Raw genomic sequence first — 6,128 nt, forward strand, 5'->3', positions numbered from 1 at the left:
TCTCCCTTGTCCTGCTTTCGTATGATACAGTATTATTTGGCATGTCTATGAGGGTAAGAGCCAAATATCTTCCAAAAATAATAAACTTTTACTTATTTTGACAGGAGTTGCCATACAACAAATAACATGTAATTGGAAAAATTAGAATAGATTGAACTACAGTTTTTGGTTGATATTGGAAATTGATTGTTTATATTTGATATTATTATTATAGATGTACTGTTAAATTTCATATGTTTCATATTGTTAATATGTGTACTCAATAAAAATGATTTAAAGTAAAAAAAAAAAAAAAGCAAACGGAGCTGCCGCTGCTGGTCAGGAGGGAGGGGGGTGCAGAAAGAAACACGATGGCAGCAGAAAGATGCTGCCTGTAAGGGGGGGGGGTGCGTGTGCAGAGAGAAACATGATGGCAGCAGGAAAATGCAGCACTGACACTAAAGGAGATGCCTCGCAGTGAGAGGCAAGTCAGCTGGCAGGCGCTTCCCTTCCTCCTCTGTGAGCCACAGCACACTTGGAATCTCAGGAGGCACACTAGTGTGCCGCGACACATAGTTTGCAATACACTGCTCTAAGCATTGCTTTCAGTTTCAGATTCCAGTTTATTTTTGATATACTGCAAATCATATATAATTCTAAGCAGTTAACAAGATAATTACCGTAAAATGGGAAAGTGATTAAAGTACAAAATAAGGAAGACAAAACCACAACGCACTAAAAACACAAAAAGGAATAAGAAGCAAAAATTACAAAGCCATGATAAAAAAAACAAACCGCAAAAGGTGTACTGCAGTGAGTGAGTTTGGAAATATGAAAAGAATAGAAAGTAGATCAGTTTATAAGAAATGCTTTTTAAATAGAGAGGACTTAAGATCAATTTTAAGTTTCTGATAAGATAATTCAGCCCTGAGACAGGCTGGAAGTGAGTTCCAAAGGCACAGGGCAACAACACTGAAGTAAGAATGACGAATAGTATTGAGCCAGGTGAGACGAAATGAAGGCATTGTAAGAAAATGCTGACTGGAGGAATGAAGGGTACAAGATAGAATATATGGAATAAGAAGACTAAAGAGGAAAGTGAGCTGTATTTATGACCTGATGTACAATGATTAAATATTTAAAGACAATGTGGGAGGACACAGCTAGTGCTCAGAGATAAGAGGATGGTGGGCGTTACATGATTGAACTTGTTAAGGACTAATTTGACAGTGTTCTGAATTCATTGAAGTCTCCTAAGTAGGGTAGACTGTAGGACCATGGTACAGAGAGTTGCAGTAGTCAGTTTTAGATATAACTAAGGATAAAAGCAAAATCCAAAAGGAAGACATTTCAAGAATTGATGGTATGGCATGGATCTGTTGCAAGGTAAACAACCTCTTCGCCACATTAGAGATTTGAGTGCAGATAGATAACTGCATCAAAGGTAACCCCAAAGACCTTAACAGAGTCATGGGTGCCAGCAATCCAGGGCAGTGGCTCCATTCCTGGACCACTTAAAGGCTGGAGAGCACTGGAGAAAAAGCCCTATCTGTCTGAGCTCAGGGCCAAGTTTGGGGATTTGCCATACAGCAATGATGTCGCAGTTATTGTTTTAAAAACCTTTTCCAAAACCTTTGCCAGGTAGCACAAATTAGATACTTAACAACTCTAAGAAAGCCAGATCTAAGAAAGGCTCCTTCAACTCAGTATGAATCAGGACATGCTTCCAAGGAGATGGAATAGTTCAAGTAAGTAAACTTTGTTGATTTATCATTGAGTACTAAAGGTAAAAGAATGTGATTAGAAAGCCAGTCAGAGGGAATTGGTTCCAATGTGCAGCTGGTAACATGCATTATTGATCTCACAATAGGCAAGATGGAATAACTACCATTTGTGAATATTGGAATTACCCCAAGAGGCCAGACAAATTACAGTTGTAACATAGAAACCTACTGGTCTATATTCATCCTGTAGCAATCAACGTTTTTTAAAAGGCTGACCATTGTTGTCAGAATTAGTTTCAAGTTTATTATAAATTTGATTAATCACTTATTCGAAATTCTAAGCGATGTACAAATTACAAATTTTTAGGGGGGGAGACAAAACAGACGATTAGAGCTATCCTTACAAAACATTGAAAAAAAAGAAAGAATGGGAAGAGAAATACAAGTTGCTGATAGTAAATAAGAGAGAATAATGTACTTTGAATACAAGTTGTTGATAGTAAATAAGAGAGAGAACAATGTACTTCGAAAAAGTTATGAAATGGGATTCAATTGAGGCTCCTAATCAGGCTTTCTAGCTATCAAATGCATCCTTAAAAATTAGCCCTGGATATTCAGTGCCAGGCCCTGCCCAGGCACAACACTTAATATCCAAGATTACTCAAACATACAGTGGCCACCGGAACATATGTGGGTCCTGGCCAATATTCAGCCAGGGCCTGCATAAAACAGTTATGTAGGCTCTAGTAGAATATCAGCTGGGACCCATAGAACATTAAAAGGTGCCTTCTAGTTCTATGACCCTCCACCCTTATCTCCCACTGTTCTGGTCCCAGTGTACTCTAGTGAGACCCAGACCCCTTCCCACCCTTTGCAAGTCTATACCAATCCCACAGATGTAGATTCCCCTCTCAACCATCCCCCCCCCCCAGCCTCCCAAATCAGGATAGGCCCTTTGGGCTTACCTAAATTCCCTTGAGGTCCTAGCATCGGCCTCTACAAAATGGCTACTATGACATCTTGCAGCAGCCTTTCGGTACTACTTTTAAGCAGTCCTAAATTCTCCCGCATAGCTATATGGGTGCTGGCATTGAATATTGGTCAGGACCCATATAACTCCTAACTCTTCCTTGATTCTAACCCTGTTACTCACCTGTTTGACCCAGTTTTGTGCTAATATTCAGTGGCAATGCCTGATTAAGCACTGCTGAATATTAGTGGTTAGCCAGATCCAAGTGATTTAAGTGGACAGGAGCCTCTCCTGTCTGCTTGGATCACTTTCTTTGAATACTGACCAGAGAGGTTAGTTATTGGTGGAGCACGTGCAGATTCAGAAAGTAATACTAAGATCATGGAAGAAACCTTACGATCCAAACTAAGAACAGATTGAGTATCACCTAGAGATGCTGCAGCTGATATTGTAGATGACAAGCCCCCAGAAAGAGAGCACATCCAATAAAAGGGATTCCTGGAAAACATCTGGAACAAAAGGCACTTGCAGAGCAACCAGAAATGATCAGCTAGTTTAGTTGCTGAACTCTACTAGGACTAGGTAATATGTAGAAATAAAGGAAAAACATAAAGGAACAAAAATATAATTCTCTTTTTATTTGACTAACTTAATGTATGTAGTTTGATTAGCTTTCGAAGGTAACCCCCTTCTTCCTCAGATCAGAAATAAGCAAATGTTGGTAGAATCAATATATACGAGTAAGGTAAACATGAATGCATTTCAGTGGTAGTTGGACGAAGAGCATTTACCTCGTTGGGCTGCAATAAAAACCTCTACTGCAGCTTTGTTAAAGGATTCCTGTGGGAATGGGGATAATACTTGATTAAATCGTAAAAATTCAGATAGACTATTTTACAGCAGTTTGCTTCTGTCCTTTTCCCTTCCAATCCCCATCTCAGTCAACAACTCCAGTGCAGGCTGTAACCTGTCTGGATTTCCTCCAGACAGAAACCCAAAAAACAAAAACAATTTGCACTGTTCAGATCCATCACTGAGGCCCAGATCTCTGTCCATCCTCCAGAGTGTACAGTTTCTCTCCCCACCTCCAGTTTTACAGCAGGCACTCTTGCCATGCACTGCTTGCAGGGTCTTCACTGCTTTACCCCCAATCTCACACTCTTCTGTTACTCCAACAGAGGTGACTCACACTCTTCTGTTACTCCAACAGAGGTGATTTCTGTTACTTTATAAAGCCTTCATAGGATACTACACTTCTCCCTCCGAATCTGCGGTTTCAGCATCCGCAAATTCGGTTATTTGTGATTTTTAAACAAAAAAATCATTTAAATTTTTCAGGCTATTTTAATCCCTGTAAGCCCCCCTCCCTTAAGCCTTACCTGATGGTCTAGCGGTTTTTTGGGGCATGAGCGATCTTCCCACGCTCCTGCCCCATGCAGATCACTCATAGGAAATGGCTGCCTTGAGCTCCCATAGTCTCGCGAGTCTGGGTCAATGGCAGGAAATGTGAGAAACCAAAGACCCCCTTCCCTAGCTACACATATAATTTTACCTCCCCCACCCCCCGTGACATATACTGTCATCTACTATAACTGCAAAATTTATATCTTACTGTAAACTGTAACTTTCAATATACAGTATATTCACCCTCCCCTGCCTGGCAGGCTCAGGCCTAACCCATTTCAGTAATCCTTTGGTGAATTTCACCCAAACACCTGCATTCTCATTCCCCAAGGGGATTACAGTAGTGAGACCAATATTCATCTAGCTGTCCAGATAACATTAGGATAGCAATTGTTTTGTTTTAACTGGAAAGTAGACTCAGTATCATGAATAACTTGGTTCCCCTCTCAGTGCCAGGATGGTGTATCTATATAATGCCACTAAATATTCATGGATAGTGGCAGCTAAAAAAATTATGCAGATAACAGCTGCCATGATCTGGATAATACCCTTTAAATATCAGACCCTAAATATACATTTTATAGACCCCCTTGAATCAGAAGTCTTAGTATACGCAAACTCATATGTAAGGTCCTAAACATCATTGCATTTTTCAAGAATACTTTTCTGAAGATCCTTAGGGTCCCACAGCTGCTGAGCTTCTCGTCATGAACCCAACTCCATTAATGAAGCTCTGTGCAGACACTTTACTGCTTTGTGTTTCCTAACCTGCTGTTTTACAGAGGAAAATTTTTCTTCTAAACTGTGAAGGTAATATTTTATTTTTAGTGGTTTAATTTTTATTTTAATAAAGATAATGTCTGTTCTTGGCCCTCCTCATAAAAACCAAATTTCAAAATGATTGGGGTGCTAAAGCCAACTACATTGTCCCTCCCTGGACACCTCTGCTCATAATTACTACTACTAGTTTGTTTTTTTATTGTTTTTTTTAATTCTTTTAAGTTTCAAGTTTTTCAAGTTTTTTTTTTAATTTTTGTTATGTACGCAATGTCAAAAGCCTCAATGCAAATAACATTTTTAAAAAATGGGGGGGGAGGCAAAACAAAACTCTCTTATACAATTACATTTAAATTCTATACATTCTAATACATGACTGGTACGGAAGGTGAAGGGGATGAACTACAATCTTTAAAGAAAGAAAGGAAACATTTAGGGGGGGAACACATATGGTGGGTAACACAAAAAGAAGAAAAAAAAGATACATTTATAATCTATGCATAAATCTGATTAAGATCTAAGAAATTTGGTGATTTGTAAAATTATGTTGTCTATTTTTCAAATGCGTCCTTGAACAAAAAACTTTTTAAGGAACGCTTGAATTTTTCTAAAGAAGATTCATTACGAATATATATTGGTAAATTGTTCCAAAGCTGGGGTGCTATAAGTGAGAAAATAGTAGATCTCCTGGCCTCTATTATTTTTAATGAAATGATAGTCAATAGATGTTGTTGTGTTGATCTTAGTGCCCTGGATGGAGAATACGGTATCAAGAGACGATGCAGAAAAATCAGAGCATGAGTTTGTTGAATTTTAAAAGTTAACAATAAAAACAAAGGTTATTCTATGTGTGATTGGTAGCCAATGAGCTACTTGTAGAAGTGGTGTAACGTAATCGTATTTTTTTGAGTTAGTGATAATTTTTATTGCTATGTTTTGCATTATCTGTAATCTTATTTCTTTTTGAGTTATGCCCTGAAATAAAGTGTTACAATAGTCAAGCCTAGAAATGATTAGTGAATGTATTAGAATATTAAGGGCCTCTGGTTTTAAAACTTTTGATAAGGATCTAATGAGACGTAACTTATAAAAACAATTTTTAACCACTGAACTAATCTGGTCATGATAGGTAAGTTCCTGATCTAGTGTTACTCCCAATATTTTTGTTGTGGTTACTTTTTGGAGAGGGATATTGTTAGGAGAATCTGTGATGAAAACTTAAGATCATTTTTCCATGGGAAAAACATTATGGAAGATTTTGTTGCGTTCAGTGC

The sequence above is a fragment of the Geotrypetes seraphini genome, chromosome 1 (assembly GCF_902459505.1).
Source record: "Geotrypetes seraphini chromosome 1, aGeoSer1.1, whole genome shotgun sequence".
Lineage (NCBI taxonomy): Eukaryota > Metazoa > Chordata > Amphibia > Gymnophiona > Dermophiidae > Geotrypetes > Geotrypetes seraphini.